The sequence below is a fragment of the Eptatretus burgeri genome, chromosome 1 (assembly GCF_056783735.1).
Source record: "Eptatretus burgeri isolate ZD-2024b chromosome 1, Ebu_testis_v1, whole genome shotgun sequence".
NCBI lineage: Eukaryota > Metazoa > Chordata > Myxini > Myxiniformes > Myxinidae > Eptatretus > Eptatretus burgeri.
Genome location: NC_140961.1, coordinates 160,240,753 through 160,268,177, shown reverse-complemented (window position 1 = coordinate 160,268,177; position 27,425 = coordinate 160,240,753). Strand labels below are relative to the sequence as shown.

The window sequence follows — 27,425 nt, the reverse complement described above, 5'->3', positions numbered from 1 at the left end:
GACTTGAAGTGTTTGATAAACACCATTCTTTAAGAATTTTATGACTTCAACAGGTGGTGGAAGAGCAAAACTTTCAAAATAATATTTGTCTTGATTATTAAAAATACAAACCCAATGAAAACCGTTCCCATTATTATCTTCGAAGTTCATAATAATATTCTATGTATGTTTAGGCATGTTTGTTAATTCATCTCTCATACAAATAACGACATTATGAATTTTTTATTTCTTACAATATTTGACAAGTTGTAAATTTGATGTTGTATTCTTTCCAAATTCTTTAAACCACTCATCAATGATCATTTATTTATTAGAAAGATATAATCCATTACCCCATTTATTTAATTTTACACCTGCTTGTGCGATAGAAGAAAGCATATCTCCAACTAACAATCTCGCTTTATCAGGCAGACCTTCAAGTTTTTCAGCAAAATCTACAATTACACCACTTCCACTAATTTGTTTCTCCAACTCTTTGTCATGTCTTTCCAATTCTTTTTGAGCCTGGAGTTGAGGCTTCCTTTCATTGGCAGTTTTCACTGCTGTTGAAATAACACCTGTCAATGCTCCAACCGCACTTAAACCAGCAAATAAAGGAATTAGAAATGGGAGAAATCCTCCACTCGTCTCTCTTATTGAATATTTTTTCAACATTGGTTTTGTCATTTTAATTTTAAGTGAGCCAGTGTCGTTCAAGATTTTAACCTGTTTTCTTGTGAGCAAAACATCAATTCTTACTGCTCCTTTTCTCTGAATTGTATAAACGTTAATCGGACAAGGCTTTTGATTTTGAACACAAGATTATAGTTTATGAAGATTGATTTGATTAACATATAACCCAATTGGTACTTTGCCACTCATTTATTTAACAAAAAATTATGTGAAACTAATCATAACACCATTATCTGTTTTAATCTGCAATTCTGTTTCTTCCAAAAGCAAACAATATGTATCAACTTCTTCACTCTTTCCTCTTTCAATGTACAGGGAAGTATCCACTCGATTCGACTTTATAGTTTCCTTTTGAGCAGTCAGGTCAAATGCATAGATTGTATACAAACTTTTAAATGCTGTCATATCCAAAATAGGTTCTTTATTTCCATTACTTTCGCACACCTTTTGGTAAGACTTGTATGCTTCAGCAAAATCATTTTTTCCCAATTAATTTCCAATCTATCTCGTGGGCAAAATGTTCCATCTCGAGAAACACGAAGTTGTTTCACCTTAGCATGACACTCAATGCATTATTCTTACAAGTCGCAGAATCACCATCTGGCTGTTTAAAAATGATCCACAGATATCGTGGCTTTCGTTCCAGAACACCCACATTCCACGTGTAAGTGGTTTGGTTGAGTTTAACGTGTTGACATCTTCATTTGAAGTATGATACACCGAGTGGTTTCTTTGAGTTAAGTCTTCTATTCAACATCTCTTCTGTTTTAAGATTAGCAGTATATTCACTAATATACCAACTCATTTCATCAATTACTAATTTATTCTGATCACCAAAAGCACGAGCAACATGAAAAAGTAATCTATTTTCATTATCATTCCTTTGAAGTTGAAATCTAATTTTAAGACCATACAGAACTATATCGTGATCAGAAAATCCAAATATACTTTTAAGAGGAACTGCCAAAGTAAAACAATTACCTGCTTTTGTATCATCATTATACATTCGTTTTCTTTGATTATATCCAGGGTATGCGTTTGTTCCCATTGACATATCAGGAATAAAACCTTCGACAGCCCCGTTTCCCATTCTATCACCGAATGAATATCGTGTAAATTTCATCATTTCAGATACAGCAGAGACATAATCAACTGCTTCAACTTATTGAGTTCCAATGTACAAACGAACATTATCAAACATTTTCCAGAAGAAATCATTTACGAGTGCAGCGTTTGTGTTATTCCCAGCCTTAGTGAATGTAAATTTACACAAGAAACTTTTAGATAGAATCAAATAGGTTTGTTGATTATTTATTTCAAAAGTTTTTGTACCAGTTGCATTCCAGTCTGTTCCAGTTATTGCATTTACCTTGAAGTAATCTTCTTTTTTTAGTGGAGTTTGAGATAATAATAGATACTATCAATTGCTTCCATACTTGTATTTATTTCGGAAAAAAGATGTTAAAACTTTTGAAATCCTGATCCAAGTATTCGAATTATTTTCTGTCGTTCTTGGTGAGAGAACTGGGTTTTGCCTTTCTTAATTGCTTTTATTGCTTGTAATTTATGAGATTCCTTTTGGGCATCTTTAATACTCTTTATCGCACCTGCAACATTTCCCACAGCAGAAGCAGTTGAATCAATTAGGTCTTCATGTTTAAGAACGGTTGAACCGATACCCATTGGAGTATCAATTATCCCATCTCCTCCAAATTGATGTCTGACACCCCTTTGTCTCGTAGGTTTATAATATCCTCTACCAAGATACATACCTTCGCCCTTGTAGTATGGGGAAAGGAACATGCCATCCCCTGTAATTATTATATATTTTCTCAACTCTTGTTTCCTCACAAGAACCATCGTTTTTATTTATTGGAAAACTTCACGTAGGTGAATTCTGATGGATATAACTTCTCCATTCAAAGAAATCACACGATTATCTTGGTCAGTTATCCTAAAATTTACTCTGTGTATGTTTTTTCCTGACACAGGGAGATAAACCAAATTTTTGGGTTCCATATTGAATTTATAACCAATTGGGGTTGAGTATGCGCTGAATGAAAATATTGTATTTGTTTTTATTCCATCATTATAAGCACCATCAATCAAATCACAGTGAATTAATACCGAATTTATTCCTGAGGATATTTGAATGACATTATCACTGTAAAACGTCCCATTAGTTTCAATCTTTTTTGAGGAGAAACCCAATAACTCTCTAAATTAATTATTATCAATTGTGAAATCAACCTTGTAGTGATTTTTAAGTTTAATCGTTGATTTTGAAGTATGTTTTTGAATATCTAAAACAATATTTTTTGGTTCATCACCCTGTTCTTTCATAAGATGAGCAATTTCAGAAGATATTTGAGAAATCTCATATGCTTCGGGTGAAACTGTTATAGTTTTGTATCAACTTCCCGGATTATAACTCTACTTGTCATTTTTCTCGGTTATATTAAATAAGGTATTATAAGTTTCCATGGACAATAAAGATGCCTCATATTCTTTTGTTGTGTCAAGTTGTAGTGGGTATGGGAATGAAGATGTGTGGTCGCTTGTTGTGAAATTGAAACTAAGGATTGTACTTCTCATCAGATTTAATATGAGATAAAACGTCTTTATATTGATATTTATTAATTATTTTAATGTTCATTAACTGGTCCAAAATGGCTGATGCTTCATTAAAACAATTGTTATTTCCAGCCTTCTTACTGCCGAACAACAATAAAAGTCTATTAACTAATTGTGATGGGTCATTTGGAAGAAAACTAACACCTGAACCAAGGATACTTAAAGCCTGAATAATGTGTTTCTCCTTATCATTTTTCCTACTTTTACTAGAAAGAATAACCCTATAATCAACAGATTTCAGTAGATCAATATACTTTGATTCATCCCTCAAAGTTGAACCTTGTCTTCCATCTTTTCTGAGAAGAAACATTAATCTCGGAGTTAGTTTGACAGGGGATTGAGCAGAACTCAAGAACCTTAATTCATCATTAAATATCAATACCTTTTCTTGAACAAGATGAAATATTGCTGATTGTTCTGTTGGAATGAGCCCTGCTTTGGTTTTTCAATACGCTGAATATTCATTGTTTTGAAGAGCATTCACAATATAATCAGGGGTCGATTCATCTCTTCCAGTTGTTGAAATAATCCTTCATCGACATATTCTAATTCTCCTATATGCTCTAATTCTTCCTCCGTCATTTGACTGAAATCTTTTAACATCTGGAGCTTTCTTGGAGTATATTTTATTGTGGAAACTGTGCAAACATCTATAATTTTTTCTTGAGAAGTTTTTAAAAGTGGTTTAAAAAATTTCTCTTGTTTTCTTTCAAATGTTTCTTCACCCATTAGTTTTTGTCTGCATTTCTTCTTTATGTCTTCCTGTTGTTTTACAACTTTTGAAACCAACTCTTGATGTTCCCCAAATCTTCTTGCCCTTTCTTTCGCATCCATTTATTTATTGAAAAATATCATTAAATATCTCATCTTGTTTCACAACAATATATTTATATTTTTCAGTCGTGTGTTTCATGTCATCCCTCAATTCCTTTTTACGACATAATGTAGAACAATTGTCTCTCCAAAAATTGTTTATATCTATTGAATTTAATTTTAATAAAATTAAAAGTATTAGCGTTGTTTCTGATGGAACGACGAGGAAGTTGAAAGTACGATTGACTAAGTTAAATACAATTACAAGAAGAATGTCTCTGTCTTGTGTCGTAGTTGTCCATGACCGTTTTGTATCTCTCATTAACACAAACATCAATGATAACGAGGTTCTTTTTAGATCTTTCCAAATCTTTGGGAGAAGGTATATCATCTGTATTATCACTAAGAATACAAGTTATCGATTTTGATTTTTTTTTACATCTCTGTGTATCACAAAATGGTTGTATTATATCTTCAATGTTCTCATCATTTAGGTTTTTTTGAAGTTTAAATAAACCGATTATATCTTCTTTTTGAAGACCAGCATTTAAACCTTGTGAGAATAGTTGATACTCTGGTTGAAAACTAGACTTTGTGAAAATTATTAAATTATCATAATCTAAAAAGTTAGGAGTAAGGAGCATCTTTAAAAGTAAGCAGGTTTTTCCACATCCACTTGAACCAACTATGAGGCATCTTAATAAATTTGGGAGATTTTTATGGTTGTTAAATTTTATCTTATTTTCCCAAATGGTTAAAAAAATCATTCATTTTCTATTTGGAAAACAGGTTATTTAATTTATTATTGGCATTTTTAGAAACTCTATATATTATCCTAAGTTCAGGTTTAATTTCAAGATAATCCATTATTTTATTTATGCAATATCTTGTGTTGATATTTCCCTGAAAATCACATCCATGAGTAATATATAACAACAATCTTTTGGACATTTCTCCAATACGTTCAGTTTCTTCCCTTGTCAGGAAAGGTATGTTATCACCCTCATACTTTACATTCATTTCTCTAATCAATCTTGTAAAGTAATTCATTTTTGGTGTAAATCTAAAAGAATTATTTTCCTTATGTTTTTTATTATGATTGATTAGAAGATAATCACAGAATATACATTGTTTATAGGCTTTTGACTCTATGTTTAATCCCCATCTTTCCCACGCAGGACAATTCTCAAATTTGTCATATTGAGAATCAGGGAATTAAAGAGGCTCAAAATGGAGTAAACTATTCATATTTATAAAGTGAAACTTTACTTAAACTGAAATCCATCTTCGATATCATCTTCGATACTTTCAGAATCATCTATACTTTCATAACTATCGTTTGAGCACAAACTCTTGGTATAACTATCGTTTGAATGCAAACTCTCGGTATCATAATCACTCTCATCGTCTTCAAAATCTTCAGTTGAATATCGACTCATGTTTAATGAGTACAAAAAAAACATTACCATCGATATCTGTATACTTTGTTTCATTAACAAATTCAACTGCCACATTTTTTATTTTAAAGGTAATTTTAAAATGATCCTAACTACAATTGAACGAAATGTCATTTCACCTGATATATGAACATCCTTTATTTCATCAGGATCTTTAGGGTTGTTGAAAAAAATACAAATTTCTCCGAGCATATTACAGAAGGTCTTATCTTTTCTTTCTAAAGCTTCATCCATAAGGTTTTTATTTTTTGAAACTTTTCCTTGTTTCATTGCTTTTTCTAGTTTTGAATATATTGCCAGAAGGAGCGGAGAAACTTTTGTTAGAGATACCTTAATTGATGTTCTTCCAGGTATACTAAAAGCCCTTCCACTGAAGGAAATTGAAGAACTCGTATTATTCGCCATAATTGTTTTTATCCAATAGTTGTTATATTTATCTTTGTTAAATTTTACATCCTTGACATATTTCTCAGTATCTTTAACAAATGAAGAGATTGATTGAAACTTGTCTTTTGTGTCTTGAAACATTGTATTTATTAAGTGAAAAAGTTGGAGGATAAAAAGGTTTTAAGCACAGATTCGGCTCTAAATTAAACAAAATTTTCATCAAGAAAATTTTAGTTTAAGCAAAGTTTAATTATATAAATATGGTGAATACAACATACTGCGATGTTTGTAATCACGAATATAAACATGAAAGAAAACACCTCCAAACCAAACACATTTAATCTATTTCATCAAATATCTCCTCTTGAGTTGGAAAGAAAACATTATGATATCTGCTCAAAGGATGTTTTGAAGAGTAGTTATAATAGAAATCTTCAATCACAAAAACACAACAAAAATGAGTTTAAAGTAAAGGGAGACAATTATATTGAAAACACTGATGGGGCATTTAAAGGGCATATAAAAATAAGGATTTTTCAATTTGGAGAACCCGGTCCATCATCAATAGCTGAATCAATTGAAATAGTGAAACCTGATGTTGAAAAAGTTATTAAAAAAACATTAAAAGAAATGAAACCTTTAAAGTTTTTTCTGGGAGTGAAAATGAATATGAAAAGACAAGATGAAGAACAAACTCCTTATATGAGAACAGATCTTCATTGTATAACATCATTTCAAGATTTTTTGAATAGTGGGGTTTATGACGAACTATCAAGACAAGAGGAGGATGTTGATAATAATACAGTGGTCGGAAGTGGATTTAATATTTAAAAAAATAATCTTTTTAGATATACACATTCTAAAATCAAACCCTCTTGAAGCTTTTCTTATATTGAATTACCAAAAGAAATACAACTAAAGAAGGCAGTTGTTAATATTGTTGCGAAATCGTGCCCGCCGGCAAGAGGACGGCCACGTACTCGAATCGCAGCACGTCGCCCACCTGGCGAACAATTCAGTCGTGACCCTCCGGGAACTATCGCCCGGAGCCAGTCACGGGTGGGCCTTTAGACCTCACCACAATCGTGCCAATCGGCCACCCACGTAGGATAGGGTTGCTCGCCAAACTCGACCTACCTCAGTACCCACGCGGATGGTAAAAAAGGCAATTGTACCTCGCCGCAGGTCGACTCCGGACACGAGCCGCTTGGGCGGCCCATTCCGTACTATCAGGATAACCGAGCGGTGTCATCGTCGACCTCGACGGTTCAGATTAATTACCGGGCGTATTAAGCTCACTACGGACCCCTTACGTGAAACAGGATGGAGAGTCAAATCGAGAAAAGACGAAGCGAAACGGGAAAACAGTTCACACAATGCACATTTATTTCACACACAGACCAGCACGGAAGGCACGTATATTACAGTCAATATAAAAATGCACATACAACAGCCAACACACAAAAAGCAAATGCAAGAAGAAAAGCAGTTAAAACCGACTACGCGCACACACGGCAACACTTGAACAGTTCTACTTTACAAGAGACGGCGCCACAAGACCCATACAAAAACCCTGAAAAGAAAATAGTGACTTACCTTTGGCTGGCGAGTCCCTCTCACGCGACCGATGGCGTGGTCGCGCCTGGCCGCGACTCCGTGCCCTGGCGTGGTAGGCGAGTCCTCTCCGGCATCCCTCGCACCAGCATGTGTTGGCCGCTCGACGCCACGGACGGAGTTTCCGGCGCTATCCCAGCACGGATATAAGGGGGGGGGGGAAACGTAGTTGCTCGAGGTCGCAGTGTGTGGAATGGCAGACGCTCCGTTCGCCAGCGGGGTCTCGGGACCGCCCCACAGAAGACCAGGCCAGCGGCCACCACGAAGAGAAAAGGAAGAGCGAGCCGGAAGACAGAAAGAGTACGAAGAGAGCAAGAGCACCCCCAGCGCTCTGCCCGTGTCAGTCTTTTATCGCGCAGGACTCCGCCCTTCCGCCCCGCCCCGTTTTCGGCCCCGCCTCCCTTCAAGCTTCTTGGAGAAGAGAAGCTTCTCGAAGGGGGAGTGCCCTCACGCTTTCCCTCCACCCCGCTACGTCCGGGGGCCGAGGGAGTCAGTTTTTGGCTTGGAGCCAGGGCATTATTCCCCCAAAATCAGGCCCCACCTTTACATGACCTCTGACCTTTGACCTGCTTCGCTCTTCCTCCACTCCAAAGCACAGGGAAGTCAACGGAAGAAACAGGCGGGGAAACCTGCGCATCCTCGCAGTTCCCTCCTCGGCGCCTTTGTTTGCCGTTCGTAGTGGCGAAGATGTAGTCGCATAGATGGTGGAGGTGGTGTGGTGGCAGTGTGGTTGGCGCTGTGATGGGGATGGAGTGGTTGTTGATAGGTTGTGTGTTTGAAATAAAAGATAGAAAAAGAAAAACGACTGACGCAAAGCATCACAGCCCGAATAAATCACATTAATTCCCTCTAAACAACGGGTTTGGGGCTAACGACACATGTACTTCGAGATATCTGACCTACGGGCCCTAAATGGTGGTTTGCGAATTTCCAGAGCCGTAACAATATTAAGAACAATGATAATAAATGTTTTCTCTGGTCTGTTCTTGCTCACGTACATCCACCAAAATGTAATTCAGAAAGAGTAAAACAATATATGAAATATGAGAATACCTTGGACATTAAAGATTTTAAATTCCCAATGCCACTAACAGGTATTCCAAAATTTGAGAAAAAGAATAATCTTTCTATTAATGTATATGGATTAACAGATACAAACAAAGTTCAAATATTAAAAATTTCAAACAACTATAAAAATGAAGAAACACACATTGATCTTTTATATGTTAGTGTTGGAAAGAATTCACATTACACATACATCAATAATTTATAAAGATTAATCTCTTTTCAGGTATTCAGAACAGCAAACAAATTATATCCTTGAAAGCGATGTCTTAATTCATTTCATACAAAAGAACGATTATAACAACATTCAAAATATTGTAGTAATCATAAATCAGCTGTAATTTCAATGCCTAAACCTGGTGAAAAAAATTTCTTATGAAGATTATAATAAATCTATCATGCACCCATTTGTGATGTACGCTGATTTTGAATGTATCCTTAAAAAGATAAATACTGCTTCTCCGAATCCAAAAGAATCACATACAAATAAATATCAAAAACATATTCCTTGTGGTTTCTGTTATTACATCAAATCATCTGTTGGAGAAAAGTATAATAAACTTGAACATTATAGTGGAAAAAAAGCTTCACAAGAGTTTGTAAAATGATTAGAAAAGGATTGTATAAGACTAACTCAATTAATGAAAGAAACAAATGAACCGATGGAATTAACCGAAGAAGAAAAATTAGAATTTCGAAAGAACAATATCTGTCATATTTGTGAGGAGGAAATTGAGGAGTCTAAAGTTCGGGATCATTGTCATCTTACTGGTAAATATAGAGGTCCCGCTCATTCCTGTTGTAATCTTAATTAGAAATTACCTTCTTTTATTCCAGTCTTTCTTCACAACAGCGCCAACTATGATACACATCTATTTATAAATAAACTTTCAAAACACACCAGGGAATATTTCTGCAATAACAAACACAAGTCAAAAGTATATTTCATTTACAAAAATGATATTCACAAAACCTTTAACTCGTATTAGGTTTCTAGATTCTTACAAGTTAATGGGAACACCACTAGCCAACCAAGCATCAAATCTAAGCTCCACGGGCTCTTTTCCAAATCTTAATTCATTCTTTAAAAAAGAGGAAATTCTAACTTCATAGGAAATTCAGATTAAAGAGAGAATTCAAAGTGAAGAGGAAATTCCAATTAATGAGGAAATTAATGAAGAAATTCCTACTGAAGATGAAATTCTAATTACAAAGAAAATTCGAACAATGAATGAAATTCTAACTAAAAGGAAATTCTGATTATAGGTGAAATTCTGATTAAAGAGGGAATTCTAACTAGAGAGGAAATTCAAACAAGGAATGAAATTCAAAGTAAAGAGAAAATTCTTACAAGTCAGGAAATTTATCCTTATGATTATGTGGATTCATTAATGAGATTTAAAGAAACACAACTGCCTTCAAAAGAAAGTTTCTATAAAAACTTTTATGAAGAAGAGATAAGTGATGAGGAATATAAACACGCACAAGAAATCTGGAAAATATTTAAGATAAAGAACCTTGGAGAATATCATGAATAGTATCTAAAAACAGATGTTCTAATGTTAGCTGATGTGTTTGAAGCTTTTAGATCACTCTGTTATTTAAAAAAAAAAAAATTGTTATGGATTACATCCTGCCCACTATTTCACAGCTCCTGGTTTACTCGGTGTGCAATGTTAAAAATGACAAAACAAGATATAGATTTAATCAGTGATGTAGATATGCTTTTGATGATTGAGAAGTCTCAGAGAGGTGGAATATCACAAGTATGTTCAAAAAATATGCTAAAGCAAATAATAAATATCTTCCAAATTATGAGTGAAAAAGATAGTAATTATTTGATTTATTTTGATGCTAATAATTTGTATGGATGGGCAATGTCTCAATCTCTGCCTTATGGTAAATTAGAGTGGGTGGAACAAAAGGATTATGAAAAGGCTTTGATGAATATTGTTTCTTTTCAAGAGGAATTGAATGAGGAAGAAGAACATTATTATTTTGAAGTTGATTTGAGGTTCCCGAGTGATCTTCATAGTAAGCATAAAGATCTTCCTTTTGCATGTGAGAAAGAAACCCCAAAGAAAGAATGGTTAAGTGATTATCATAAAAGTTTTGATATTAAAGGTAAACCAACAGAAAATTTATTCACAACATTCTATGATAAAGAGGGATATGTTTTGCATCAAAGGAACTTGAGACAATATTTATCTGCTGGGTTGAGAGAAGCAAAAATTCATAGTTTTAAAATTTAAACAAAGTCCTTGGATGGAAAAGTATATTAAAACTTCAATGCAGATATGAGACCAAATACAAAAGTAAAATTTGAAGGGGACTTTTATAAATTAATGCATAATGCTGTATTTGGAAAGACTATGGAAAATGTTAGAAACAGACAAAACATTAGATTCGCAACATCTTGGAAAGAAGCTTCTGGATTGATAAATAAACCAAGTTTTGAGAGAGAAGAGGTTTTTTCAGAGAACATTTCTGCTATTCATATGAAAAAGGAAAGTTTTGTCATGGATAAACCAATTTTTATTGGAACAGCAGTTCTTGATTTATCAAAGATATTGATGTATGATTATTTGTATAATGACTTAAAGAAAGAGTATGGTGAAAATGTTTCATTGTTGAATATGGACACTGATAGTTTTATTCTCGATATAAAAACTGATGATGTTTGTAAAGATATGAAGAAAAATATTTGAGTATATGATACAAGTAATTTTAGTAAGAAGAGCCAGTTATTTTCAAAAAAGAATGAAAAGGTTATTTGTAAGTTTAAGGATGAGTTGGGTGGAAAAGTAATGAGTGAGTTTATTGGATTGAGAGCAAAGGCATATGCCTATAAGTATGGTGATCATATTGATAAAAGGTTAAAAGGAATAAAGAAATATGTAATAAATAAATCAATAACTTTTAGAAATTATTATAATTGTTTGATGAATAAGAAAGAAAAATATAGGAAATGAATACAATAAAAGTTATAAACATAAGATATATAGTGAAGAAGTAAATAAAAAGGCATTAGGAGCCTTTGATGATGAGATTTATTTTAGATAATGGTATAGATTGTGTTCCATATGCATATTGTATGATAGAGTGAATAGAATAGATTGTGTTCCATATGGACACAAGTTTTAACGATGGGAAGATGGGTTGTGGTTTTTAAGGGCTACCGCCTCGTTTTTCACAATACATAAATGGTCGAACCAAGTATTAATCAAACTAAGGAGTGGAGAAAATCTCAGTCTTGGTATATAAATGGAAAACATAATGAATGTGAAAAATATCAAAAAAGTTTTAGTGAAAAAATAACTAAAACAAAGGTAAATAAAACAAATAAGGGAATCAATTAAAAAAACCAATAAGTTAGAGGATGTAAAGAAAATAATAAATATCCTTGAATGGACTGAAAACTTTGATGGTTATCAATTGAAAAATAATTTACTGCAATCTCAAAATGATATGCAACTCAGGGGGTGGTCAGATGAGATCAATGAGAGAAGTTTATCATTTCATAATGACACAAAAGGGGTATCTTGAAAAATATAAAGATTCAAATGTTTTATTTTTAAATGCTCTTAGAGCACCCTTATCCTGGACATTTTCATCTGTCTGTCTGTCTGCAAAATTTGGTCAAGCCTAGGGGCGAGACCACTCAACCGATTCCAATGAAATTTGGTAGGTAGGACCAATATTTCTGGGAATCAAGTGCTTTCGAATATGGGACCCCGGGCCCTAGCAATGGCATAGCAATGGCCCTTTAAAGTGGTCAAAAAATCAAAAAAAAAAAAAAAATCGAAAAATCGAAGCATAAAGTTCTGTGTGCAATCTTTCTCGCTCCCTTCATGCCAATTTGCAGCCCTAACAAAAAAATATTTGTAGGAGGAGATAGGTTTTGGGCGAGTACATGTCGAACATTTCAGAAATGTTTAACTGCGAATATCTCTCAGAGAAAGAGTCTGATTTTGATTAAACTTGGATGAAATGCGTACAATGTGGCTGGCATGTACACAAAAATGAATAGTTGCTATGCACACCTCCATTGCAATGCAACAGCTAAAATACTTTATCGTACATCGAAAACTTATTGTGGACTGTACACAACATCAATACCTCCGAAACTGGACCTCCGAGGGACCTGTTTTTGTGTGCCCAAGGAGAATGTCTTACAGCATCATATAAAAAAAAATAAACTCTTTAGCGAATAGATAAATGGAATTACCCGGGCTACCATTTGTTAGAGTCTCTTTGGAAACATGCCTGAAATTTCACAAGGCGGGTTTCTGGGCGCAAACTAAGAGGGCTGTGATAATCATAGTTATTGTGCAAAATTGATTGATAGCATTACATGAATATCGGCGAGTCGCGTCGACCAGCTTTCTAACTAGAGCGAGCAGCCATGTCGCCTTCCGGCTTGTAGTAATATAATTGCATACGTCATACAGTTTTTGAGGGAGCGGGCTGAAATTTTTTGACAAAGAGGTTGATTATAACACGCATAACAGCACGGAAGGCGATTGTTGATTTGCGGGGAAAAAAAAAAGTTTCGGATTTTTTCAAAAATTTCAAAGTACCGTTGCTAGGCAATGGTGGCGTCCATAACAACGGTTCTCAAAAACATACAACCAGATCCTGGTATGAACCTACCAGTCAAGCTTCATCAAAATTGGTTGACTCCTCTGGTCTCCAGAGCTGTCCATTACATATAAACAAACAGACAGAAAACCTGAGAATAAGGGTAGTCTAGCGACCACCCAAAAACCTGAGAATAAGCGTAGTCTCGCGACCACCCAACAGATGCAGAGAACGAGAGACAGACAGACGGACACAGAGACAAAGACAATTTTAAAACAATCAAATAATTATTTGATTGTTTTAAAATCCCCTGTGTCCGTCTGATTATAATCATTGATTTTTTTGAGAAAGTACAAAACAGTTTCTGTAAAATGAAACATTAAAGCATACCTTGGACTTAATGGATCTCTTGAAGACGATGCCAAGTTCATGGAGAGAGAGAGAGAGAGAGAGAGAGAGAGAGAGAGAGAGAGAGAGAGAGAGAGAGAGAGAGAGAGAGAGAGAGAGAGAGAGAGAGAGAGAGAGAGAGAGAGAGAGAGAGAGAGAGAGAGAGAGAGAGAGAGAGAGAGAGAGAGAGAGAGAGAGAGAGAGAGAGAGAGAGAGAGAGAGAGAGAGAGAGAGAGAGAGAGAGAGAGAGAGAGAGAGAGAGAGAGAGAGAGAGAGAGAGAGAGAGAGAGAGAGAGAGAGAGAGAGAGAGAGAGAGAGAGAGAGAGAGAGAGAGAGAGAGAGAGAGAGAGAGAGAGAGAGAGAGAGAGAGAGAGAGAGAGAGAGAGAGAGAGAGAGAGAGAGAGAGAGAGAGAGAGAGAGAGAGAGAGAGAGAGAGAGAGAGAGAGAGAGAATAGAATGCCCTCCCCAAAACCCCTTCCCCCACTGCTGACTTCAAGTGGCAAACAAATAGAAAAGGTCGAGAATGTAAATGAAGAGCCATTTTTCTTCTAATTTTCAAGATCGTTGCAATGCGTTGTAGTGTAATGTACTGTTCCATGCTCAGGGGTGTATACACTGAGAAAGATAGATAGAAAGAGACAGACAGACACACAGAGACACACACTTTTTGTCAGACACCTATTGCAGCTCGCGGTGTTCGCTTGAACTGGTCTCCCCCCCTAAGGTGGAGTGCACTTCATACTGTTCTGCAAGTATATTAGCAGGCGCTAATTCATGCCTCATCTACCTGCTGCCACAGATGATTTTCTGACTATACTTTGTCTGTATCCTATTCCTCAACCTGCCTGCATGGTTGTACCTACCTATCCTGCATGTTTGTTTCCTATCTTACATGGTTGTACCTACCAGTTTAGCTATCTAGGTTTTTGGAACACACAAAGTAATAGTCAACCCACAGTGCCCGAATAACCCCCACACCCATCCCAAATACCCTCGTGCTGTGCTGTTCTCTCGCAATTTAAGGGGCGAGCCCAGCCAGAACATAAATCACAAGCACTCTAGCATTTGGCCTTAACCTGTACGGTCCATAAGGGGTCTAGAAACTGAGAAAGACAGGTAGAAAGAGAGAGAGAGAACGAGAGACAGACAGATGCAGAGAACGAGAGACAACAGAAAGAAAGCAGACAGACACACTTCTTGTCTAAAAAGTAAAGGTTCATGGAAGAATGAGAATACTGAACAGATCAGTACACAACAGAGCAAAAGGACCATGAGTGGGGAAACAAACAGTTGTGTTACAGGATAAAACACAGGGAGACTTGGACAAATCAGGGTATGCAGAAGAATGAAAGGTACATGGACATGTCTGGGGTGAGCACAATGGATATTGAAGCACAAGTACATATTTTTCCCCTCATTGCACAACACTTAAAGATGTTTCTGAAAATTGATAATGAAAAATAAGGGTTTTGATCCATGAGGATCAGGAAATGCACCAAAGTTGTTTAGCTGCAGGTTGCAGACTGCCAGCTTGAGACAACACTCAGAACTCAATAGTGACAGCTTCGTGGTAACTGTAATATGTTGGAAGAACATGTACTTTCACATTGTCTGCACCCCTGACATATACATGATCAATTAAAGTGGCATTTTCTGTGGTCGATTCTCTCACACATTGAAGAAAACCTTTTTCTGCCATCATCTTGGCAACAGAGGAGGATTTGAAAATGTCCTCGTTGAAATCACCAATCACAAGGAAGCCACCTTGGAAAGTATTGAGTTTGTTTAACAGCAAAATGATGTTCTTTGTGAAAAGTTCAATTTTGTAAGATGATGGTCAATAAATCAATGCAAATATAACATTACGATCAACATTTTTGAATACGAGAGATTCCAAGTTTGTTGCAGGAAGATTCACAATTTCACAGCGAGTCGTCGTTGTGTAGTATAACCCGACTTCACCATGACATTGTTGTTTCAAGTTAGCAAAGAGGTCTTCAGATGAATCATAGCATTGTCCCCTTGGTTTGTGATGAAATAGAAATCCATCCAGCTCTGGCATTCCTTGTGGATCATCACTGGTTAACCATGTTTCTAAGAGACAAATGAAATTTCCTTCGAGGAAATGTCTGTAAGACCTCAAGTCTTCGATGTGCGACTTGAGACCCTGAACATTGTGTAGAGTTAACTTACATGAAGTTACAACTTAAGGATAAGTCACATCTGGTGAGGGGATAAATGGTAACATGCTGTCCATTGCTGCTGCGATCTTTTCATTGCAGGAAATGGCGGAATCTTTGAAGTCCTAGATGATAAGTCCTTCCAGTGTTGTAACTCAACTTAAAGCTACATAGGCTTGCCCAGCAGATAATATTTTATTAAGTGAGACAACAGCTTCTTTTAATGTTATTCCTTGAATTTTATGTATCGTGCAGGCATAGCTGAGTTTCAATGGAAATTGATGCCTTGCACGACCATTGTTTGTTACTCTGTCTTCGAGAGGACCGATTGGAGTGCTACGACTTGGTAGTGATGGTGGTATGCATTTTTCTTTTTGCAACTTGTCCCCTACTGTTGCATTGTCAAATACAACATAAATGACTGAAGGAAAGGAAACACCAGTTGTTTGTGATATATGAGACACAGTACCAAAGACACCATTTACCAACCCATCCGATACATCTAGGTTCTTTATCAACACGACACATGCATCGACATCGAGTGTGACTCTTCTTGCTCGATTTGTGTTGAACACTTTGATGTACTGGTTTGCTCTTTTTACCAGTTTTCCAGATTTGGCATCGCTGAAGAAGTCTTCTGATTAATAGAAACAATGTTACAGCAGGATGAATGAAGTTTAGACATTATACTGGTCTACTTGTTGATTTGTGGCAAAAATGTGGATTGCATCAATCTTCACCAGTTTCACGTTTGCATAACGCATTTACATCCTCAGCTTGCAAGTTTTCACATTTATTTAGTGTTCTCAAGTGATTCAGAATGTCTGCAAATGATCCATGTTTCTGTCTCATTATCTCTGTCAGTTCAGCAATAAGGAAATGATCAGCCCAAAGGTTTACAACATTTTATGCATGTAGAGCAATTCCATTCACAGGTGAGAGCTGATAGAAGTCACCAACAGCAATGATTGAAACATTTCCAAATGGAGAAAAATCCTGACATTGCTTGATCTGTCTCAGTCTCCCAGGAATATATGCTAAAAGCTTGTGATCCACCATGGAAATTTCATCAATGATCAAAATCTGCAAACTGCTTAACTTTGCTCCAAGGGAGTTGAGTTTTTCCTCGTCAAGAGGTTGGAATGGTAATTTTGCATCGACAGCGACAGAATGTGCTGTGTATTGTGGCTGCATTGATGTTAAATGCTGCAAAACCAGTTGGAGCAGTGAGTAATACAGACACATCATCAGGATTTGGCCATGCCCGAGCATGAATTCTGGTTGCCTCGTAACACATCGTTTTGATCAAGTGACTCTTGCCTGTACCAGCCCCACCGGTAACAAACACATGAAATGGCTCAGGGGCATTCCCATTACGTTTATTCAGACACCACTGTCGTGCCTTGTAGAATACTTCTCACTGTTTCTCATTCAATGACCTCATTAGAGTTTGAGCTTTATCGTAAGATATAACACATCGACGAATTTCAATGTTATCGTCTCTCTTTTCACGTTGAAGTAAGTCAGGGATATCAGAATCATCTTGTGGATCTGTGGTGGCATCTTTCTGCACATTTAAACAGCTCAACCTTTCTGCTTCGGTTTCTGGACATATCTGAGCCTACGCATTCTCAAGTGGACCAAGCTTTTCAAGCAGCTCTTCTGCTCTATCAATGTCAACAGCTGCCTTTTCAAACAGTGTCTTGTTCCTTTTAACGATGTCTCTGATGAATTGTACAGGGTGCTTGCCACATTTCACCGCTCCATCCTCGTAGAAGTTTTGATAAGTTTCAAAGCCATCAGGTTTCAGCTGACCATTACACCGGTGAGGTAGAAAAAGCTGCAAAATACTCTGATAGTACTTCTCAGGATCTTTCATGGGTGAAAATCTTGAATATCTGATCACTACTGGATATTTTCCGGATCGTTTCTGCATGAAACCCAATCCATTTTGAAGCTCGTGTACTGTACTTTGACATTTTCCACTTTTAACATTACGCATCTGAGATTTGTACAGAACTCTGAACTCTGTACAGAAAGTGGCGAGGCAAACATCTTCAAACTCTGTTGTATTCAGTCTGTTCTTGTATCTATCGACGAGGCTCGTCATCCATATATCGTCAACATTCAAGTCGCCACCTTTGCTTTTGTTCTGCAGAACGTGAAGTGGTGGACTCATTTTGACAATATTATCTCCGGTGGGAACAAACTGCACTTTTCTGGATGATTCTTTCAGTCTGAGGTTGCATACTCTGTGGACAGCTTCTTGTGCACCAACTTCTCTATTGTGAAGATAGACACCTCCTTACTTTTTCATGGCTTGTTTTGCATTTTCATTTCCATTCAGTGCTTCGTTTTGAGCATGATTAAACAATAACCCCATTTCCCTTTCTGTCTGATATAAAGGAAATGATGTAGAATATACATGAATATGCATCGACAACATTCTGGATATCCCTATTTTCATTCCAGCAGCGAAGGAAATCAGCATTGTACTGGTTTGTCCAAGCATCTTTGGTGTTTCGTTGCAAAACAACACCAGCTTTATTTGTCAGTTTTTCACATGTGAGTTCAAATGACTTGTGTTATGTCAATCTTTGTGAAAAGCTCATCCATTGTTTCAAAGTTTTGTTCACCATCTGAAAATGCATTCCATATTTTCTGCAACACATCTTTGGCATCCTCCTTTTTCATTGCCCGTTTCTGTAATTCAGTAACACTCTGTGACTGTTCTGTAGTGTTATGTTATCCTTTGTCACCTTTTCTCCAGGACGAGAAATAAATGTACGTTTCGATGGTGGCATTTGGAAATTTAAGCGACATGTGGTACCTTTCTTCCTGCAGCTCTTGGTGTGTTTTGTACGATGCTTCTGAACACTGTTCACAACTTCATGGAATGCATAATCAGCTGAAGATGGCACTTCACAGGTGACATATTGATCAATGAAAGATACCACATCTTCATCTGAGGCTTCGTCAAGTTTAGGAGCATCTTCAACTCAAAACAAAGTGTGTGTGTGTGTGTGTGTGTGTGTGTGTGTGTGAGGAGAACCACGCTGTTGGAATTCCACTCTGTAGAAATAATCTTTGATCTTACCAATTGCGTTGGCTGGTGACATGATGACCTTTTTTTAGGAATCAATGAAATCTATGATCAAACATTCTTGCGACTGTTACTGGGTTTCGTCTGAGCAATGCACATTTTTCAGAGGAATCAAGACAATTGGCACTTCGTGAGTCTCCCTCTGCTTTCAAAATATTTAACGATCTCTGGCCATCTCATATCACCTGCAGAAAATGAGCAGAACCATGTTGCATTTCCAAGTTGTCTCAACATTGCCAGCAAATCTTTCTGGGCAGTTTCCCTATATGCTGGAGTTCCTCTTATGGATTTTAAAAATTTGTAGCCATCATCACATTTGAGAATTTTCCTCAAAGAGTTCTTGTCCATCAGGTTTTCAGAGGAAACTTTCCCATCAAGTGCCTTGTGATGACTTTCCCCTAAAGCACTTGATACACTGCTCAACACCTGATACACTTCAGCGAGATATTGAGCAAAAAATATCTATTCTGTGCTTCTTGCAAATCTACCATCTGCATGCATAATACGTGATTTTAAATTCGTGCACCGAGTTATCTTTACTTCCCAATAATCATGTTATGTTGGGCTGCCTGTTGGAAATAGCACTGGGAATGATTTTGCTTCATTGCTTTCATGCATTAAGATTATAACTGGATCATTACCTTCAGCAGGTGCTATACACATTATGTTATCAAAATGTTGATCAAGGATTTCCTGCCCAATGTCCACAGGTTGAACACAACTGTCCATGTGCATTTCATGATCCGTTTTATCAGTCTGTCGGTGGGATACGTCCATGCACTCATAATCACTAATTTATTGTTCGTTCCCTCCAAAAACAATTGGCAAAGGATTTACCCATTCATTGTTGAAAGCAACTCCCACATACCATTTGTTGTTTCCAAACAAATAGTTGAGAGCATTTTTTATGTGAGCTTTGTCCACAAATTGGTACTCGTAATAACCTTTGTAAGCAAGCCGTCTTTTCAGTTGAACCATGATCATTTGATCATCTGCTCCACATCTTGGTAAAACAGTTGCAGCTTTCTGCACGATGGAAGGAACACATACTACAGGTCCATGTACACCACGTTGTCCTCCTTTGGGAAGTGCAGTAATTTTTGCAAAGGGAATATGTAAAGCGATCAAATGTTGCTCCAGGGTGTTGAGAAACTTTAATTCCTCAGGAATGGGCTCTAAATATAGATTGTTTGCAGCAGCTTCAGCTGGCATTTTAGCAGACATGATGTTTCGGTGACATGTGAAACAAATCCAGAGTTTTGATGCCGGACTATTTAGCAACATACATGGAAAACCACAATTCTCTGAGCATTTGTGGACATGTTTCTCTGTAATACACTTTTCAGCAAATGCCTTAACAGCTAACCTTCCTGTGTGTATGATTCTTTTCTAAAACAAACAACTTGATTCTCAAAAAAGTCTATTGCAGGCTGAACAGATGTAGTCTAATCCATGACATCATTTCCTTGAAAGCAGGTATTACCCGATACATCTCACCTTTCTCTTTCTTTTTCTCTAACCTTACAGCAGCAATTAGGATTTTTTAATTCTCTCGAAGCACCTCACTTTCCTTGTATGGAAGCACACTTCTAGCTTTCACAGCTGCTCTATATTTAGGATGCTGTGCATGCTTATGTTTACTCCGTTCCATCATCGCTGCTCTACGTTTCGGATTCCGTGAATACTTATTTTTACTCTGTTCCATCATAGCTGCTCTATGTTTCGGATTCCGTGCATTCTTATTTTTACTCCGTTCCACCATAGCTGCTCTACATTTCGGATTCCGTACAAACTTATTTTTATTCCATTCTATCATAGCTGCTCTATGTTTAGAATCCCGGGCATAGTAATATTTACTCCGTTCTTTCATAGCTGATCTGTGTTTAGGATTCTGTGCATACTTATTATTACTCTGTTCTATCATAGCTGCTCTGTGTTTTTCATCCTGTTGATACCTTTCAATACATTAACTTTTTCCTATTTCTCTATGGGTTTCATTGCACTTGTATTTCTTTACTGCATATAATTTTTTGCTTTGCTTGTAATGTTCATCTTTGTTATATCTTTTTGTACACATCAGATTTTTCCTTTGTTTGGACATGAATTCATCTGCACCATTTGTTGTCATAGCTTTCGTCTTTGCCCTCATTTGCTTCAGCTCATTTTGAGTGTGCTGCTTTTGCTGACCTCTCCCTTTGTCTCTTGTCCTCGATACTGATCTATGTGAAGAGATACACTTTGCTTAATTTGAAACACGTGCCATAACAGATCCAGCTGTGCTTGGTGAAGAAATCTGTAAATGGGGAGGATTATCTGCACTCTCATAAAGCACAGAACAATATTTCGTGCCAAATACGGCATTTGTGCAAGTCTCTGGACTGAGTGGATGTGAGGGGTACTGTGCGTGATTGGTATGCAGAACAATCTCTGTGTCCCGTATGTGAGTGTATGCAACTGTTGTTTGACGAGCTACACTCTGGTCATTCACAACATCGACATTCACGCCAGTGACTTCAAACTGAGTTACCTCACATCTCAGATTCATGGATGCTGCTAGCTTCAGACAGTGATCCTATACCTCCAAGACATTTCTGTGCTAGATTAGTACAGATCTTCCATTAGGAACTTCAGTTCCATCCCTACCTCTTGAATGAGAATCAAAAACACAAAACAGATTTTCTTTCATAATTGCAAAAGTTGAAGCTCCAAATGTTATGAAGCAGTGATTGTACAGTGTCAGAGTTGTTGTCAAAGCATCGTTCAAAGACATTAAAAAACCACCGGTAATATCTGTGCTACTGGATAAAAATCCATCAAGAGAGTCTCCAAGAGTGATGAAAAGGTTTGTGTGTAATAAACGTACAGCATGCGACAATTCAGATAACAAAAGCAGAGGATTATTATGTGTTAAAGACCTTTGCACCAATCGATACAATTCACTACCAGTCTCAAGAACAAAGTCTACATCAGTAGTTATCCAAGGTAGGATGTTTCACAAAATTTTGCCAGATGCTTTTTGTCTTGTTCCAATTGGCATTCTAAGCATCTGTACCAAAAATGGAGTCAATTGCTGCACATTTAGGGGTGGCACACTTTTTCACAATGTTGACGGTTTTTTCTATTTTCAGGAATAATGGCATCAAGAAAGAAATGTAACTTGCTCGAGAAGCCCCCACCACCTTCCATTTTAGGAGCTCGCCTTCCCTCAAAGGAGCAAGTGCTACTCCACCTCTATCATATTGAAGAGGGGAAGGCATTATCAAAGGCCACAACAGCAACAATGGATGAAGTGAAGAAGATATGGGAGAGAGCCAGTTTACCGACAATGACGGATGCCAATCTTCGAAAAAAGATCAAGAAGCTGTATGCGGAGTACAAGAAACTAATAAAAGAGAAAAAGAGAGAGATGGATGGAGCTCTTTTACGTCGTGAAACTTGGCTAGGGGATCTTCAGGACCTCTTCGGTATTGCTGCAGCAAACATATTCGACATGAATATCCCCGAAGAAGACAAAGAATTTCTAAGGCACCAAAGAGAAGACTGGATGTCATGCTCTTTTGGATGTGTGGACAAGGTTCAGCAAGGGAAGGATAAGAGAAAGAGGGCAAGAGAAGCTGAGAGAAACGCAAGAGCTGAGCACAGTGCAGAAACAATGGCAAAACAGAAGTGTATCCGAGGTACTCACACGCTATCTCGATTGAGGGAAGAAGTTGGACAAGATTCATCAACAGCCTCTGAAGATGGTTCAGACGAAGAGTTCGCTTACAGGGCAACGCCTGCCATGCCTAGCCATATCTCACATGCAGGATTAAAGAAGCGAGGCTCATCTGAAGTACTTGTTGCTTCATTGACAACAACATGGGACAGAGAGGGTCTATCCAATCATCAGGCTGCTGCATCCTTCAGAGTGACAGCAAAGAGCTTGGGACATGATGTTAGCAATTACTCCATACTTAATGACCATACTTATCTTTATAACGTTCAAGTTTCTGTTTCCTGCGAAAGTTATGCATTCTTTGGTTGAGCAATAAAAATTGTGAAAAAGTGTGCCATCCTTGACTGGTGTCCTATTGGCTCAATTTTTGGTACAGATGTTCAAAATGTCAATAGGAACAAGGCAAAATGCGATCTGGTAAAATTTGGAAAACTTTTACCGATACCATTATATTGTGAACCACCCTAATCCAAGGGGAAGCATTTTTTATTTTGTCAAACAATATCGAAGGACAGCTATTGGCAACACATTGTTTACCTTTATTTTCTAATAATTTGGCATCACCTTGATGAAACCTACCTCGGATGCAGACAGCCGAATTTGGCAAAAGCAATATTTTGGGAGGCTCTTAAATTGGGACTTGTCGACCTTCTATATTTGCAGACATTTGATGAGTCGTTTGTCGAGGAGTTTCATTGCATCTTTGTTCAACGTTTTGTACAGACCTTTGGGCAGCATTTTCAATCATTGCAGTACCAATGGGTGGGACATCTGTCCCAGTGTTGATGAGGACATTTGCCCCAGTGGGTGCAGCAGTGATGACCTTTTTATGCTGTCCCTTTTTCCAGTACTTTGTCCTGGGCATCTATATCAAAATCTTCTTCTTCTTTCGGCTGCTCCCTTTCGGGGTCGCCACAGCGGATCATCCGTATGATCCGCATTGTGATTTGGCACATGTTTTACGCCGGATGCCCTTCCTGACGAAACCCTGGTCGCCTCTTTACGACACAAGGATATGGTACACCTATTTTAACCGGGGTATACACCGGCCCAGTACACTGGTACTCATTTCGCCGACCTCGGAAGGATGACAGGCTGAGTCAACCCCCAGGTGTATTAATTCAGTGGCCCAACGGGGCTTGAACTCAGGACCTTTTGGATCCCAATCCGCTGCCCTAACCACTGCGCCAACACCAGGCATCTATATCAAAATAAAAAATAAAAATATATGCACACAAAATTAAATTACAACGATGAGCATTGACAACCACATGCAGACATAATTTACACCCACAGCGCCACACTGAAGTTAACCAAAATAAGAGAAGGGAATTTCAGTAAATAGTACATATTCAATGTGTAGAATGAAAATTTAAGAGCACAAAGGCAATGGATAGTTGTGAAAATTTTGAAATTGAGAGCCATTTCTTTTCTGCATGCAATAACGTTGTGCCAAAGCGTTACTTTAGCCTGTACCAGCAAGCAACTGGTTGCACAAAACCAAAAAAAAAAAAACGGTACCATATTGAAGCAAAACGATCTGGGCAGCATGGAATGAAAAAAATAAAATATTTGGATTATATGGTTTTTTGATTATCCGCATCGATGTCAATAAATGCCCACATCAAGCATGTGTACCTCATATGTAGATGGACAAAAATATTAGGCAGTTTCCATGTCCCAAAGTGTTTCTGCTCCAGGGTTTAGTCATACCTATTCAATACGTTCACACACAACTTGGATACAGGTGGAAGCCATTTGGCCCATCAATGCTGTGCTATATTGGTACCCCATTATTACAATCAATCAGTTTACCAAGTTAAATTCACTGCTGGTGGGGATGAGCAGGTGGAATTGAGGATAAGAATGGAGCAAGCAGATAAATCACAACCAGCGTGTTGTATCTTTATAACAGGATGCAGTGTTTTTCCATCAATTGGCATTTCCTCCAAGAAGTGGTTGCACAAAGTTGAGATAACGTACCATATTAATGACCAAGTAGAAGGCGCATACCTCTGCCATGCAATGCTTGATCCACGAGAACATATCAGGGCCATTGCATTTTTTTAAATATGTTATCCAGTACTATATCATTTTTGACCACATCTCAATGGTTTGGAATCACTTTTTTCAAATAAATAAATAAATAGCCTCAGATTTTCACAAAAAATTAGTCGATTCTTCCTTGTCACACATCCAGTATGCCCACAAAGTTTCAGCAAAATCCGTCCACAACATTTTGAGATAGTGTGCTATACATCTTTTTTGCCCCGATTTGTCAATGCTGGGGGGAAAGAAAAACAAAACCTTCTGTGGCAGAGGTAAAAATCATTCATTACATTGATAAGTGGTCAAAGAAAAACAGAAAATAAGCTTCACGTGCCTTACTTATTTCGTACAACATTTCACAAATACACAATATCCCCCAAAATATTTTTTTCGTGGTGCTGGTCATGCATCCATCACAAATAGCATCGGTATATCAATGGAATGTGACTTCAGTTTTCTCATTGTAAGAATTAAAACTTTAAAAATAAAATGAAATAAATAAATACCAACATCTGTCCTGAAGCTCACATGAATAAGGAGCAACAGTTACTCAAAAACCCCCTCCAATCCTTTATTTTTTTTAAATGCCATGAACAATATTTAGTACATCAAGGGTGATGAAGGTTGTGATGAAGTTTGTCGCGAAGTTTGATTGAAATTCTAAATGTAATTTCGGAGAACACAGCAAATACCTATTTTTGGTGGGGTGAACTGCCCCCCTTCCCCCCTACACTCCCTTAACGAGCGCAGATTTTGATGCAGACAATAAGCTGTCACATCACGGGTGAAGAATGTTGTCAAGTTTTATCAAAACCGTGTGTGCAGTTTCCGAGGAGCACGGAAATACCTATTTTGGAGGGGTCGAACCCCCCCACCCACCAACCCCACTACCCAACCAAATAACCCCCCCCCACAAACAAACAGCCGCCCAACCAACAAACCCCCCCCCACACAAACAACTTGGTCCATTTCATAATGACTGAAGTGTTTACGGACTCACTCACTGACTCAACACCGACAGACACTGCTCCATCGCATCAGCTCACCTGACGAAAATTAATGTCAGCTTATAACAGGTGGGGCTTGTGCCCAAAAGCTTGCAAGACACTTTATATAACCATAATTATAATGTAAATAACAAAGTCTTACCTTCAGGGTAAATGAAGTACGAACACAAAGCACTCCCTCCAATGAAGTGGTGCTGGGTTCTGTGTGAAACAAAATGGACGCCTTTCACAATCGATTTAAACCACGCCAACACCGAGTCTGGCATAATTAAACCATTGAAAGCTACGGTTTGCTTGAAGGGGTACCTCATGAACCGACTTAAAAATAGAAGATCGGATTTTACGTTATAACACATTCCGGATAATACCATTAACACACAAGGATAGTAAACCAGCAGATTTATTCATTTCGAGAAAGGAAGCCATTTACCTCTTTATATTCACACGACTGACTATAAAACCTTAATCCACACATCTCAGGAAAGCCCAACTCATATATTATTGAATGATTTTTTCCGATTTGGTGAGATTGCAAATTTAACGTTCATTTTCCTCAGAAAACACAAATAACCACGAGAGAAATTTAACAAAAAAAAAAAAAATTCTCCAATTTTCATCACCTTTCGATCCAACATGTCTCAGGTAAACTCACAAAAACCATGCCTGAGGTAAAAATGACTCCTGAAAACCATATTCCTTTGTGGAATAAAAATTCCCAGTTATAGATTAAAATTAATGTGACCACACACTGGTGCACACACGTGCTGCACAAGAAAGCTCTCCTTCAGGTAGTTTTGTTAAATAATCTTCCGATTGTAATCGAATTTGTTTTCGCCGAATGTTAAGCTCACATGGATGAGGAGCAAGTCACTCAATCTGTAGAGTGATGGGAGCAGGAGCAAGTCACTTCCGATCATACAAAATGTCATCAAGTGGGGGGGGGGGTATTATGTATACATTGTTGTGGTTGACGAAATTCACAAACCACCATTCAGGTCCCTTAGGTGAGATATCTCGGTAAGTATATGTGTAGTTAGGCCCAAACCCGTTGTCTAGAGGGAATAAATGTCATTCAGTCGGGCTGCGACTCTTCAGGATAGCCGTTTTTCTTTTACTATCTTTATTTTGGACCAGCTGCCATTATTACCACCACCAACCACGTCTCAACAGCCATCACACAACAACCACCAACCACAACGCCGCTTCACAACAACAACCACCAACCACAACGCCGCTTCACAACAACAACCACCAACCACAACGCCGCTTCACAACAACCACCAACCACAACGCCGCTTCACAACAACCACCAACCACAACGCCGCTTCACCACAACCGCCACAACCTTTACCGTCCCAACTCGCCACCATCGCATCCACACCATCTCGCGCCACTCGTGGGCACCGATACTGGACTCATGCGGGGCGCGCACCGAGCAGCGTGTTCAAAAACATCACGGACTTTCCGCAGAAAACGGATCAAAAACGACTCGCGCCCACTTTTGTTCCGTCCAATCGGTGAGCGAGGGGCGATTTGGCCCCGCCTCCAGGGCGTTGGAGGGCGGTCGCTATATGCAAATACATGGATCAAAAAGCATTCACGCCCACTTTTCCTCGGGCCAATGGGGAGCCAGTTAGAGAGGTGAAGGGTCGGAGGCAGAGGGTCAAGGGTGAAAGAGCGAAGCCACGGGGCTTATATAAACGGCTGCGTTTGTCAGGAGAGTTGGCAGTTGTGCGGAGTTCAAGAGAGTCATCGGTGGAG

The 27,425-nt window shown here is 37.8% G+C and overlaps 1 long non-coding RNA gene across 2 annotated transcripts in view; it reads right to left on the bottom strand.

Annotated features, from left to right (window-relative positions):
- LOC147035876 (uncharacterized) overlaps nt 1–27,425 on the bottom strand; it is a 99,399-nt gene that overhangs the window by 70,411 nt on the left and 1,563 nt on the right. The window contains exons 2-3 of one of the 2 annotated variants that reach the window (XR_015049665.1): nt 25,807–25,865; nt 23,216–23,473 (exon numbers count right to left, since the gene is read on the bottom strand). This is a non-coding gene — a long non-coding RNA (uncharacterized LOC147035876). Of the gene's footprint in view, nt 1–23,215; nt 23,474–25,806; nt 25,866–27,425 lie in introns of those variants that run through there. The other variant, XR_015049658.1, reaches the window with a different exon arrangement.